We start from the raw sequence: 13,953 nt of genomic DNA on the forward strand, positions 1-13,953 counted from the left end.
ATTATACAAGAAATTTAGGGAGGACCTAATGCCAACTGTCCTCAAACTCTTCAGTGAAATTAAAAGGAGGGCCAGCCAGTTAACTCAGTGGATTAAAGTGCCTGCTTAGGCAGACGCAGGGACTGGGATTTGATCCCCAGCGTGCTGTGTTGTCCCCGCCCCTGGGGCATACTGAGATGGCAAATGAGACTGGTTGTGATGACATGTGCCTATAATCCCAGTGCTTGGAAGGCTGAAAACAGGAGGATCACTACAAGTCCAAGCTGTGTAGTAGACCTTCTACTAAAAACATTAAAAAAGAAAGAAAAGAAAAGAAAAGAAAAGAAATTGAAAGGGAAGCAATTCTTCCAAACTCATTCAGGGAGGCAAGTATTACTCTGATACAAAAACCAAAGGAGGACCCAACAAAAAGAGAACAATAGGCCAATCTCCCTAATAAACATAGATGTAAAACAACTCAATAAAATACTAGCAAACAGAATGTAGCAAATCATCAAGAACATTATACATCATGACCAAATAGGATTCATCCCAGGAATGCAAGGATGGTTTAATATATGCAAAATCACAAATGTAATATACCACATCAACAGAGCCTAAGACAAAAATCATATGATCATCTCAGTAGATCCAGAAAAAGCTTTTGACAAAGTCCAGCACTGATTCATGGTAAAAAAAAAAAAAATATTGCAGAAAATTAGATTAGATGGTCTTTACCTCAATCTGATAAAAGCCATCTATGACAAACCAACAGCCATCACTCTACTTAATGGACAAAAATTGAAAGCCTTCACTCCAAAATCAGGAACAAGACAAGTATGCCCACTGTCACTACTTTTGTACAATATAGCTCTGGGAACATTAGCCAGAGCAATTAGATGAGAGAAAAAAAAGAAATAATGATTGGAAAGGAAGAAGTAAAATTATTATTTGCATATGACATGATACTGTACATAGAGGACCCAAAAAATTCCACTAAGACACCTGTAGATTTGATAGCCAAATTCAGGGGGCCTGGAAGATGGTTCAGTGGTCTAAGAACATGTCTGGCAAGCACAAAGACCCAAGTTTGATCCCCACTAATGCATGCAGTGCTGGCCCTGTGCCAAGCTGGCCACTGAAACTGGGAGTGGTGGCACACACACATAGTCCCAGCACTGGGGATACTGAAACAGGAGGATCACTAGGAGACCCAGCTAGATAGTGAGAATCTGTACCAAATAAATAAGTAAATAATTTTTAAAAATAAAATAAGCAAATTCAGTAGCATAGCAGGATACAAAGGTAATACTCAAAAATCAGTAGATTTCCACACACAAACAACAAACGCACTGAGAAAGAAATTATGGAAGCCACACCTTTCACAACAACACCCCAAAATATGAAATAGTTAGAAGTCAATCTCACAAAGGAAGTAAAAGATTTCTAGAGCAAAAATTACACTACTCTGAAAAGAGAGATCAGAGGATTTCAGAAAAATGAAAAGATATTCCTTGCTCCTGGACAGGAAAAGCCAACATTGTGAAAATGACCATTATCCCAAAATTGTTATAAAGATTCAATGCAATCATAATTAAAATACCATTGGCATACCTCACAAATCTAGAAAAACATTCCTAAAATTCATCTGGACCAGAAGAGACCTAGAATAGTAAAAGAAATCCTAGGCAACAGAGGAAGGGCAGAAGGCATCACAATCCCTGACTTGAAATTATACTACAAAGCTACTGTGATAAAAATCAGCATGGTACTGACATAAAAACAGACCTGAGGATCAAAGAAACAGATTAGAAAATGTAGACACAACTATAAGCACACTCGGCCATCTTTTCTTTGACAAAGGGGCCAAACATGTTCACTGGAAGAAAGATAGTCTTTTTAATAAACGGTGTTGAAATACTGGCTTTCTACATGCTAAAGACTTAGTATAGACCCATGCCTATCATCATTCACAAAACTACAATCAAAATAATTCAAAGATTTAAATATTAAAACTCAAACACTAAATCTTCTGGAAGAGAAACTAGGTAGAAATATGTGGTACAGAGAGGTAGGTAAAGAGTTCATGAACAAAAAATCAAACTGCATAGGAAATACTTCAAAGAATGAACATCTGGGATCTCATCTTTTTGAAAAGTTTGTACATGTCAAAAGAAATCACCAACAAAGTAAAAAGAAAGCCCATGAAATGGGAGACAATTATAAAAGTGTGTGCTAAACAAAAGACTCCTACCTAGAATATATAAAGAATTTTTAAAAAATCAGGCCTCCAAAATTCAAAGACCCAAATCCAAAAATGGGCATCTGAGATGAATATACACTTAACAAATGAAGAGATACAAATGGGCAATAAATATATTAAAAAATGTTCAACATCATAGGTCATTCAAGAGATGCAAATTAAAACAATGCTGAGATACTACCTTACACCAGAAAGAATGGCTATCACCAATAAGTCAGCCAATAACAAATGCTGGAGAGGCTGTGGGGGAAAAGGAACCCTTCTCCACTATTGGTGGGAGTGCAGGCTGGTACAACCATCATGGAAATCAGTATGGAGATTACTTTAAAAACTAGGATTGGAGATCCCATTTGACCCAGCTATTCCCCTTCTGGATATTTTTCCAAAGGAACTGATAACGTCACACCACCGTGATAATATGTGCACTGATGTTTATAGCAGCACAATTTGTCAGAGCTAAATCTTGGAAAGAACCCAAATGTCCATCAACTGAGGACAAAAAGATGTGGTATTTTTACACAATGCAGCATTATTCATCTACAAAAAAGATTAATTTGAACTTTTCATAGAGAAATGGATGCAGCTAGAGACTATATGGGTGAAATAAATCAGATCCACATGTGCAAACATTGTATTATCTCGCTACTATGAGAAACTGAAAGAGTAATGAAAATCTAAAAGGTACAACAGATACTGTGAAAGGAAAAGAAATTGTTCAATGAAAAGGAAAAACTGGGATGAGGAAAAGACAAATGAAAGAAGGGAAAAATATATTTAGGTATATATGTAGAATAGTATGAATAATTATAGTGTTTATTTCTGCTGGTCTTTTGAAAGGAACAATTAATGCTTTAATTTTTTTTTTTCCTCTTTTGGATTTCTTATAACTTCTTTGTTATTGTTTTGGGTGTTGGGTTTTTTTCTTTTTCTTTAAATGACTCTTACACTTTTATATCTGATAATCTGAATGACTAATTTTTAAAATGCATTTGACGCTATTTTAATATTTTCTTTAAAAAATGCAAAGGAAATGAACTCTGTCAGTTATTACAGCTCAGAGAAGGAAGGAAAAAAGGAGTTTCAAAGCAAAAGGAAAGTGCATCCTTATTTCGGTCACACTGCTATCCTAATGAGCAGCAAATTCTGCTCCCCTGAAACAAGCACAACTCACTCAATGGGATCTGGGCACCAGTGACTTGTGAACAGAAGGCAGACTCTGCTGCGCCATCATCCTATCCATCAGGTGTCACCTGGGCATTGATAGACAAGGTTAAATAAAGGTGCAACAGAACAGGCACACTGCTGACAGCTTTACCCGTCTTCTCACTTTAAAATCAATACCTGACTCCATAACTTCTGGATGCCTGATTAAGCAGTCAGCCCAAGCAGCCGGTCTTCATGCAACACTGTAATGATGATCACCTGACCCAGAGCAGCGTCCCAAGAAGCCTTCTGACAGCAAAATGATGCTCATGGCCAGAATGCTACCTTGAGAGTAGACAGAAATTTGCCTATGTCTGTTGAGGGCAGGGCAGTAGCAGGACAAAAAGTGCCAGCTCCCCTCATTCAAGGTAAACATGAAAATAGCAAATAGGTGCAGCAAAGGACAACCCAGGAGCTCCTTGCTGTGAGAGGAATGATACCTCAAACCTCAGGACTCTGCAGAACCCTTAGAAGTCTCCAAAGAGGCAGTAGGGCCACCTACTGTCCTGGAAATGGGGATTCCATGTATCTCTTGCGACATGATATGGGAGACCTCAGAAGGCTGAAAAGCTCAGGCGACAAGCCACTTTCATTGAAAGACAAATGGAAGGGCTGGGTCTATCTAGGCAGAGGCCAGTGATGTCCCTTGTCTATGTAGGACTGAAGGTTGGAAGACAGAGTTTGAAAACCAATTAGAAGTCCTTTTTTCCCGGGTGTATCTCTGTTTGCTTTTGTTCCTAAATAAAGACTAGACTAACACACTGTTTCTGCAAGTAATAGTGTTATGTAAGCCAATGCCACAAATGGTTTCCCAGAAAACTCACAACCCTCAGAGCAAGATTCTTATGTCCTCTATGTTCCTGTCATCCAAACCCTCCAGTACAAGGAATAGTGAAGTTATCACAAAGGCAGAGGACCTCGCCTAGGCAAGACACTCCTCATCAGTCAATAATGATAATATAGATATGAATGTGGGATTGACATTGCTTATCTTTATCTGAACACCTTTCTCAGTCAAATATCTAAGAAACATCCAAACTGTTCAGTTTGTAAGCCACTGCCTAGTTAGATATTTATTTAGTCAAAGATTTTACAAACATAGTACCTTGAACTTTAAGAGCCTTCTTCCTCTTCCTCTTCTTCTTCTTCCTCTTCTTCTTCCTCTTCTTTCTTTTCCTCTTCTTCCTCTTCCTCTTCTTTTTTTCTCTTCATCTTCTTGTTCTTCCTCTTCTTCTTCTTCTTCTTCTTTCTCTTCCTCTTCCTCCTCTTCCTCTTCCTCTTCTTCCTCTTCCTCTTCCACTTCCACTTCTCCTTCTCCTTCTCCTTCTTCTTCTCTTTAGATGGCAAACTTTTGAAAGGTAAGGACTGCATCTCTGTATGATATTTGACAAGGCAGGCTCTCAGGAATGTTCTTTCAATTGACAAGAGCAATGATCTGAAAACAGCTCGCCCAGCAGGGAGACGTGTAGTGCACAAAGAACAGCTCAACTCACAAGAAAGCACTGACCTACCCACATTTAAACATCACACCTGGGAAAACTTTCAATCCATGGAAGCCAAGGCTCCACAGATGCAAGAAATAAAACCTCCGCGCCCCCAAAACAAGTGCAATGCACCGAGAGAGACACATTTATGCTGGAGCCCATGTAGTCAGGACTGCAATGAGTAACTTCACACCACCTGAGTAGTTCCACATGCACCTGTAAATTAATAGCTGAGCTGCTTTATCTCATCCAGATTGGATGTCTAAAGACTTCCTAGAGGTTTTGGTTTCCATTATCAGCAGAGGACATACTTTTTTAAAATGATCCATAAAATAGTCTAGTTACATTTGTCAAACTTTATACCATAGAGATTTCAATTCCTAAAATTTTGAGCATATCAGAAACAAACACACGATTTCTGATGGAAAAACACATCACTACCTAAGAAATACTGTTGCCAAAACAATTCAACTTGAATCTGACCCAGCATTTACCACTCTATAGGAACAACAAAGGACCCCACATGAAATAACTCCACGGAGAAACAACTAGCAAATGCCCGTCTATAAGAAACTCTCTAAAACAACCCAATTTCTTCAGCAACTTGCAAATAAAAATAAAGATGTTTTGAAGGTGGTATTGGAGTGAACAAAGAATTTCAAAATTCTTTCAAATGTGAAATAAAGCATGGGTTAACACAAAAATCTAAAGAAAATTTAACACTTATAAGGACCTTAGAACTGCCATCAGTTAACTGCTCAGATTAGGAAAGCATTGTCAGCTGTATTTTATTTGTGATGATTGCATTTGGGATTGTGCTTGTAAAGTTTCTTTATCTTTTAGTGAGAGACATGGAAACATTTATGGGTAAAACGATGCCTGAAATAATGTAGAAGAGAAAAGAAAAAAGTGCACACATGAGCCGGAAGTTGTGGTGCATGCCTATTATCTCAGAGCTCTGGGAAGCTGAGGCATGAGCTCACAAGTCTGAGTGCCATCTGAGCAACCTGTGGACTTAGCAAGACTCTGCTTCAAAATGGAATATAAAAGAGGCTGGGGATGAATTTCACAGGCCCAAGGAATAAATGGGCTCAGTCTCCAGTAGTGCGAAAAAAAAAAAAAAGGTAGCAGTACACATGAAACAAGATTGGCTTGGCCTTACATGGATAATTTCAAATCTAAGCACATGGAGTTGCATAATAATGCCCCACCCAATTTACAGGTTTTTCATTTTCCATAATGAAAAGCTTTTAAACTGTGTAGCTCATAGAGATGTCAGGATACACGCTGGAATTCACACACAGGTGAGTCCCATGTCCCATTTCCCATCAGCCTAACACAATTTTAGGACATTTCAAAGTCTGTGCAGGTGAACACTTCACTCTTGTATGAAATGGTAAACCACTAATATGAAACCAACATATTAGTACCTGGGCATCTGGCTCCTACTTCTGTTCTGATTTTTTTTTCCCCTTGCTTTACACTGGGGAATTCGAGTGTAAAGGAAGAAGACCATAGCACCCACTCTCAGACTGTCAGAAGTCACCTTCCCCATCCACCTCTCTCCTACTGGGACACCATTGATCCCCACTGGGGCTGACGCACCAGCTAAACATAGCTGTAGTTTGGCAACGCTAATGAACTGCTGAGTGGCGCAAGAGAAATGAACAGTCAGAAGAACACAAGTGACCTTCCCCTGCCTGTGGACTTCTGCTCCATCTTCTTGAAAGAGGAAAAAGGAAGAATATTGAATCAATACTCAGACACTGAGATGAAGAAGACACTCATCACCACAAAGCTCCATAGTCATTTTCATCTTGACCCTGAAAAGAAACCAAAGGCATGAAGGTGAGTCCATCCAAGCCTGGGCACAAGTCATGTAAAGGACAGAGAGGTCCTTGGGTCCCAGCAGGATGCTGCCCCTTAGCAGCCCATGGGAAGCTTAGCAGAGAAATGAATAGTCTAAGGTGAGCCCTGATGTTAGCCACAAAAGGAACCCACAAAACATTTCCCATGGGATCCTTAAAATTGATGTGTTTTGTGAAGGAGGAGAAAGGTGCTCCTGATAGATTCCCTGCTTGTTCACCTCTCAGAGGCCCCTAGTGCTGCTCTCCCATGCTGGGTCAGAAGCCACAGATGAACCCAGCTCTTCAGGCTACTAGGAGCACTGGGCACCCTCCTTCACTCAGGAGGCCCCTGTGCCCCGCCCTTCCCCTACTGCTTTGCCTGCCATCTATTCATGTTAATCAGAAACTGTACTTGCTCCAGGGTGATGATATCTCATCTTACTTTCTTTCAACAACAGGTCATAAATCAGCCAAAGCAACTGTAGACAATTCCTTATGTGTTCCATACATAGCTATTCAATGCCAATCACATGCAGCTGCAACAAAAGTTACAAGGAGGTAGAATACATCGAGTTCTGCTCCCAAGATTCCAAATTGGTTTAGAAAATCTTTATGATGGGGGGCCAGGGAGATGGCTCAGTGGAATAAGCGCTTCCCTGGCAAGCGCAAGGGCCTGAGTTCAATCTCCAGTTCCACCAAAAAAAAAAAAAAAGAAAGAAAAGAAAATCTTTATGACTTCTGGGGCAACATGGCAAAGCAAAGGCAGGTATTTTCCTTCCTTAAAACAGTAATCAAGGGCTGGTGAGATGGCTCAGTGGTCTAAAGCACCTACTTAGAACAAGCTAAGCAAAACACAGGGACCGCGGTTCAATCCCCCAGCACCACATGCCAGCCAGCCCTGCCCCCTGGTGGGCTGAGCTGGCCATACACACACGCACACACTAAATAAATAAATAAATAAAATTTAAAAAAAAAAACAGTAATCAAACCAAAGAAGGGGAATAACTCTGTGCCCCATTTTTTGAAAAAGTTAAGGACAGGAAGCTGCTCTGCTGCTCTGAACTGGAGTTTGTTGGGGCTCAGAAGGTGGGGTGCTAGGAAAACAGCTTCATTGTTTAGAGAGAGGCAGACAGGGAGAGTTAGCACCAGGGAAAGGAGCCCAGGCCCATTTCTTACACTTTCAGTGGGAACTTACTGAGAACACTTCACATGCATTTCTTAACACTAAGATTTTAAAAAGAAGCTAAAGAAGTAACAAGGCTCTATTCTTAAACAAGAACATTCCCAAAGCCATATCCAGCAGGTGGAATGACTGCGCAGGGCCCCGTACACACACTTCCGAAAGAAGAGCAAAGCTGGTCCCACCAGGGCCGAGTGCCTCTAGTGCTCTGCGCCTGTGGAGCTGAGGGGGAAGGAACAGGCCCCGAGGACAGGCATTTACCACCGCAGTTACTGAATGCCAAGTCAGAGAAAGAATTGTGCTGGTACGTAAGACTCAAACACAACACACACACACACACACACACACACACACACTTCTAAGCCAATCACAGAGAAACAAACAAGATGGAACAAAAGCTAAGACATCTCTCCAATTTATGTTCAACACCAGAACCACATAAGCCATGTGTACAATGGGGAGGGGTGGAGAGTATTTTTATGTTTGCCCAGATTGTTGTTCAAAAATCAAAACAACTCTTTCAGACATGCAAATCTAGTAAACCGTGAGATACAGTCTAGCTCTGGTAAAAATTCTGATTGGAAGAACAGAACTTATTTATAAAATCTTTATTAATAAAACTCTTAACACCATAAAAGTTAAGTGAAATAAATCAGGTTCATGAGTTTAAATATCACATGGTTTCTCTTGAGAAGCCTGCAGTAAAGAGCAAAATAAAAGCTAGAAAACAGGAAGCAGGGAGAGAGGAAAGGGGAGAGGAGAATAGAGAGGGACAGAGGGCAGGAAGAGTAGGGGTAAGGGACAAGCAAAGACTTAATATGTGTCACACAGAGGCACCCACCACCACCACCGTGAACGCAATCATTACATGCTGCACACCTGTACTCATTAAGAACATTTCAGATGATACCCAGCTGTGGTGGCACGTGCTCCTACTCCCGGCACTCAGGAGGCTGAGACGGGAGGATCACCATGAGTTTGAGGCCAGCCTGAACTACGCAGTGAGACCCAAATCAAAAAAACAAACAACAAATAAATAAAGATGATAAGTCAAGCAAGTGAGATTTAATTATTATCTTATTCGAAATTAGTAAGTTAGCAAAGCAAAATGGCAGTGTTAACAAGAGAAAATACAGATACTAATTTCAATAAGTAGTCAACAGAGAATGGATAGAGGCTAAAGTATTACATGAAGTTAATGGATAAATCTCCAACATGCCTAGACAGTGGATCATAAGCATCTGATACTATCAAAACAAAATTACTCTTAGTCCTAGAGGCATGTATACACTGAACGAAAGACATGCGTAGGGCAGGGTAAGCGGGGGTGGGCTGGGGGGAAGAGAGAAAATGTTAGAACCAGAAAATGTCATATAAAACACATTAAGATGGAAAATACCTATATATTAAATAAAAATAGGATTCTTTAAGAGGGCCAAATATAGAAAAAAATCTGTAGAAATTCACATTTAAAACAAAGTCTGTTTATGACTCAGAAAAGTTAAAAAATTAAAAACCAGAATCATGTTAACATCAGAAAAGTAAATGCAAGTAAATAACCGTCAAAAACATAAAGAATTATTTTACATCCAACCCTAATAACTGAGCCACAGTTGGGCACCAATTACTATTCTACACATTGCTAGAATGACCTGTGTTTAAATCAACAATGAGTTTCTATTTGTGACAAATTTTTAGTACCAAAAATCAAAGTATTAAAATCCATAAAATTATAAAATTCTAGAAGAATTCAGAGAAACAAGAAATTACTAATAGGTATTATTAACCACAACAGAACAAGACTACAACATAATAAGAAATGGACAATAATACCGTCAGAAGGGGTAACCCAGGAGCTATACCTCAACACAGATTTTTTTCTATATTTGACTCTAACAAATCCTATGTTTATTTAATATATAGGTATTTTCAGTCTTATTTCTAACATAAAGCTTCTTTTCAAGAAGCATCACTGATGTGATGCTTTAATATTTATTTATTTGTTATTTATTTACTTTGAGGCAGGATCTCGTTGCATAGTTCAGGCTGGCCTTGAACTCATAGATCTCAGCCTCCCAATTGCTAGAATTATAGGCATGCAGCACAACACCTAGTTTTAATTTTAAAAATAAGAATACATTAAGCCACAAAGTAGGGCTGCAACACATTTAGAAAGGTGGAATTAGAAAATCCTTTTTTGATCACATATAGTATTAAAAATATTAATAATAAAAATTTTGCAAGTGCAAGGTCCTGGGTTCAATTCTCAGGAGGAAAAAAAAATTTAAATTAAAATTTAAAAAGCTTAACCACCAAAAAAAATTTTAAACTCTATCAGAGCTTTTGAGGATTTTGTGTTTGCTTGCTTGTTTTGCTTTTTGAGACAGGGTCTCATGGTAATTGAGGCTGGTCTTGACCTCACTATGCAGCCCAGACTGGCCTCACATTCACAGCGATCCTCCTGCCTCAGTCTCCCGAGTGCTGGGATTACTAGCATGTGCCACCATGTCCAGCTACTCTGTCTGATCTTGATTCAAAGGAAAAGGTTGAAACTGAAATTATAGCATCTGTATGTAAAAATAACAATATTAAGGAATATTACCTTTCCAAAAGTTTGGAAAACTGGGCCCAAAATAAATCTTTACAGCACGAAACATTTTATCAAAAAATAATAATAATAATAAAATAAATAAGCATACTAGTCAAGAATTTGACAAGATGATAGTAAAATTCATCTATAAAATTAAATATATTAAAACAAAAATTCTGAGGAGGAAATAGGATTGGAGCATTTAAGCCAAATAGATGCGTAGGCCTGTCACAGTCACCCTGATCAAAACATTACAGGTCAAAAGAACACAACAGCATGCAAAGGTAAACTTCAACAGTAAGAAAACAGCATGTGTGATAAGGATCACATTTAAAATCAACAGGCAAAAAAATGAATTAAATAATGCCATTCAATAAATAGTGGTAGGCTAGGGAGATAGCTCAGCAGTCTAAGCCCCTGCTTGGCAAGCACAAAGACCTGGATTTGATTCCCGGTAGGTACCACATGTCGTGCCAGCCCCAGAACCAGGCATGATGGCACATGCCTATAATCCCAGCTCTGGGGAGGCTGAGACAGAAGGATCACTACAAGTCTGAGCTGCATAGCGAGAACCTGTACAAAATAAATAAATAAATAAATGGCTAAAAGATAAAAAATAAATAGTGCTGACTTAACTTTCAGGCCAAATATTTTAGAAAGTAGTTAAACCCTCATTCCTTTCACCAAAATAAACTAAAATAGGCTAAAAAACATATAGGTGAATACATTATGGTCTTGGCACAATAAGAGATCTTTCTAAGCCAAATATAAAACCCAAAATGCATAGGACAATAATTGATAAATATAACTACATAAAAAACAAAAAACTTCTCTACAATCAAAAATATTTTCTGGAGTAGTAATATTTTTTTAAAAACTAACTAAAAAAACACTTTTGCATCCAGATTTTTTATTTTATCAAGAATATACACAACAAAAAGAGAAAAAGAAATAACCTGATAAGAAATTCAGATGTATAATTTTTAAAATGCTAAATCTCAATAAGTTTTAAAGTACAAATCAAAATATTGAGATTCCATTATCTCCTATTCAACTGACAGGATTTTTTAAAGTTTGACAATACTTACTGTGGGGAAGGATCCAGAGAAATAAGCATGCTGAGACAACACGAGTGATAGTATAAATGAACATAATCTTTTTGAGGATTAACTAATCAAAATCTTTCATATGCCCATAGCCTTAGTCCCTACAATTTTATAATATCTATAGGCATTTATCCTATATGTGTAATCAAAAAGCATACTTTAAAAATAAATAAAAGCATACTTAGGTTAATTGTATAAACAAATGTAAAAGAAGAGCTACTGAATTATCTCAATAGATGGAGAAAAAGGACTTGAAAAAAATTCAGCATCCATTCACAATCTTACAGTACCAGGGATCGAACTCAGGACCTTGCACTTGCTAGGTAGGCACTTATGCCACTGAGCTATATCCCCAGCCCTTTCAGAATTTTAAAAGAAGCTGTCAACAGACTAGAAATCGAAGGAAGTATCTGTAACCTGATACAGATGTCTAAGAAAAATCTATAGTTAACATCACAGTCCCTGGGGAAAACCCAAATGTTTTACTTTAAGATCAGGAAAGCACAAGGTTGCCTGCTCTCCTCACGTCTATTCAACTGTGGCAGGGCAGGGGCAGAGCAGGGTAACAGCGCGAGAAAAGCAAATTCACTCCGTCCAAATTGAAGAGCAGAAGTATAACGGAGCTCATCTGCAGATGGCATCTAAAAGTCTAATGAAAATTATTTGAAAAACTGCAAGGACTAACTAAAGAGTTTATCAAAATTAAAGTATAAAAGATCAACATTTAAACATCCATTGTATTCCTATATATAAGAAAGGAAAACCTGTCACAAATAGTGCTGAAAAAATTGGATAGCAATATGAAAATATGTTCTTACGCCATATACAAAAATTGATGTGATGGTAATCATGAGACAAATAAAACTTAACTTCTAGTAAAACCAGATACAACCTAAATTATCTAATACATTATGGTAATTATACAAAATGAAATACCACTTAGCCAGGTGTAACCACTAAGAAAAAGAGAAGGTAATTTTTTTTTACCTTCTTGTAAATAAATATATTGACTAATAAGGAAAGAATGCCAAATTTGAATTGAAGATTTTTAAGTGTTTATGACATTTTGTGTACATAAAGGAATATTTCCATATATAATCTCTGTGTCTGTTTCTCTCTATATATATATATCAAATTTATTATATATATATATATATGTGTGTGTATATATACAGGGTTACACACAAAGTTTTTGTTGGTTTGGTTTGGTATGGTTTAGCTGCTAGAGCTCCAACCAAAGCCCCACAAATGTAAGCACAAACTCTTACCACTGAGCTACAAATCCAGGCCCCGCAGAAACTTCTAACTTTTAGGAAAAAATAAATATCAGGAGTTTAAAATGTTGTAAAGGGCAATATGAATATAATTATAAAAATGTATGCCTCTCTATAGAGGTCATATTTTTGCTGCTATACATATTATTCTATTTTAAATGATTTTTTAAAAGCATAAGCAAGTAAGAGACCTCTAGGAGGAGGTGCCTGTAGCCCACATTGGCACTGAAGTCACTGGCCAGGAGGAACCATGTGAAGCAGTAGGCGTGCGCTCTGAGAAGAAAAGGAGAACATAAAAGCAAGAAGCAGAAGAAAACCACGCTCAGGAATGCAAGACACCAAAGACTGGCTGGTGGGTTTGTTGTGAATCCCATACCCAGGCCTTCTGAGGTCTGCAAGCTTCATTGTCAGTCCTTGAATCCCATAAAATTTCCTGCAGCATCTTGTCAGAAGCCGTCTTTGTCATGACCTGGTTTGAGTTTCTCACAAGCTGATTTTAGCCCCTGAAGACCCCAGCACGGGCCTGGCCTGCACCTTGTGGAATACTCTACGTTAGATCTCAGGGAATCACAGCCTTACCGTGCAGACAGGAAGCAACCAGGAGCCTGCCCCTGTGACCTTCTGCAGTTAGCCAAGCCTAGGAGTGGGAGTTAAATAGAAACCTGCCCAGCAACATTTTATACTCAAAATCTATGAAAAGCATTTCCAATTCTGAGCACGTGGATTGAGACTGTTCCTTCCCAATCCACAGTGTGTCCTATCTGAATCACAAATCGCAGGACCACAGTTTTCAGAGAAAAAAATTAAAATAAACAGAGGCAATACATACAAATAATAAATATAATAAACAGCCAGAGAAACACAAACTAAGAAAACATACCACATAACTATGAGCAAACCAGAGAATAATTCCAAGCCAATAAGCAAGTACACCACAGGAGCGTCTGAACAGAGTGGGAACTGGCTTTTTCATACCCTGTCTGCACACTGCCAGACAGGGCCTGCTATGGCGCAGCTCAAACAGCAT

The 13,953-nt window shown here is 38.4% G+C and overlaps 1 protein-coding gene across 4 annotated transcripts in view; it reads right to left on the minus strand.

Annotated features, from left to right (window-relative positions):
• Positions 1 to 13,561, minus strand: part of Myo3b (myosin IIIB) — a 472,753-nt gene extending 459,192 nt beyond the window's left edge. For all 4 annotated transcript variants that reach the window (XM_023719169.1, XM_023719168.1, XM_023719167.1 and 1 more), the window contains exon 1: positions 13,506 to 13,561. The gene's annotated coding sequence lies outside the window, so the exon portion shown is untranslated. The remainder of the gene's footprint in view (positions 1 to 13,505) is intronic.
• Positions 13,562 to 13,953: the final 392 nt, after the last annotated feature.

This window comes from Octodon degus, unplaced genomic scaffold, assembly GCF_000260255.1.
Source record: "Octodon degus isolate 3935 unplaced genomic scaffold, OctDeg1.0 scaffold00065, whole genome shotgun sequence".
Classification (NCBI taxonomy): Eukaryota; Metazoa; Chordata; class Mammalia; order Rodentia; family Octodontidae; genus Octodon; species Octodon degus.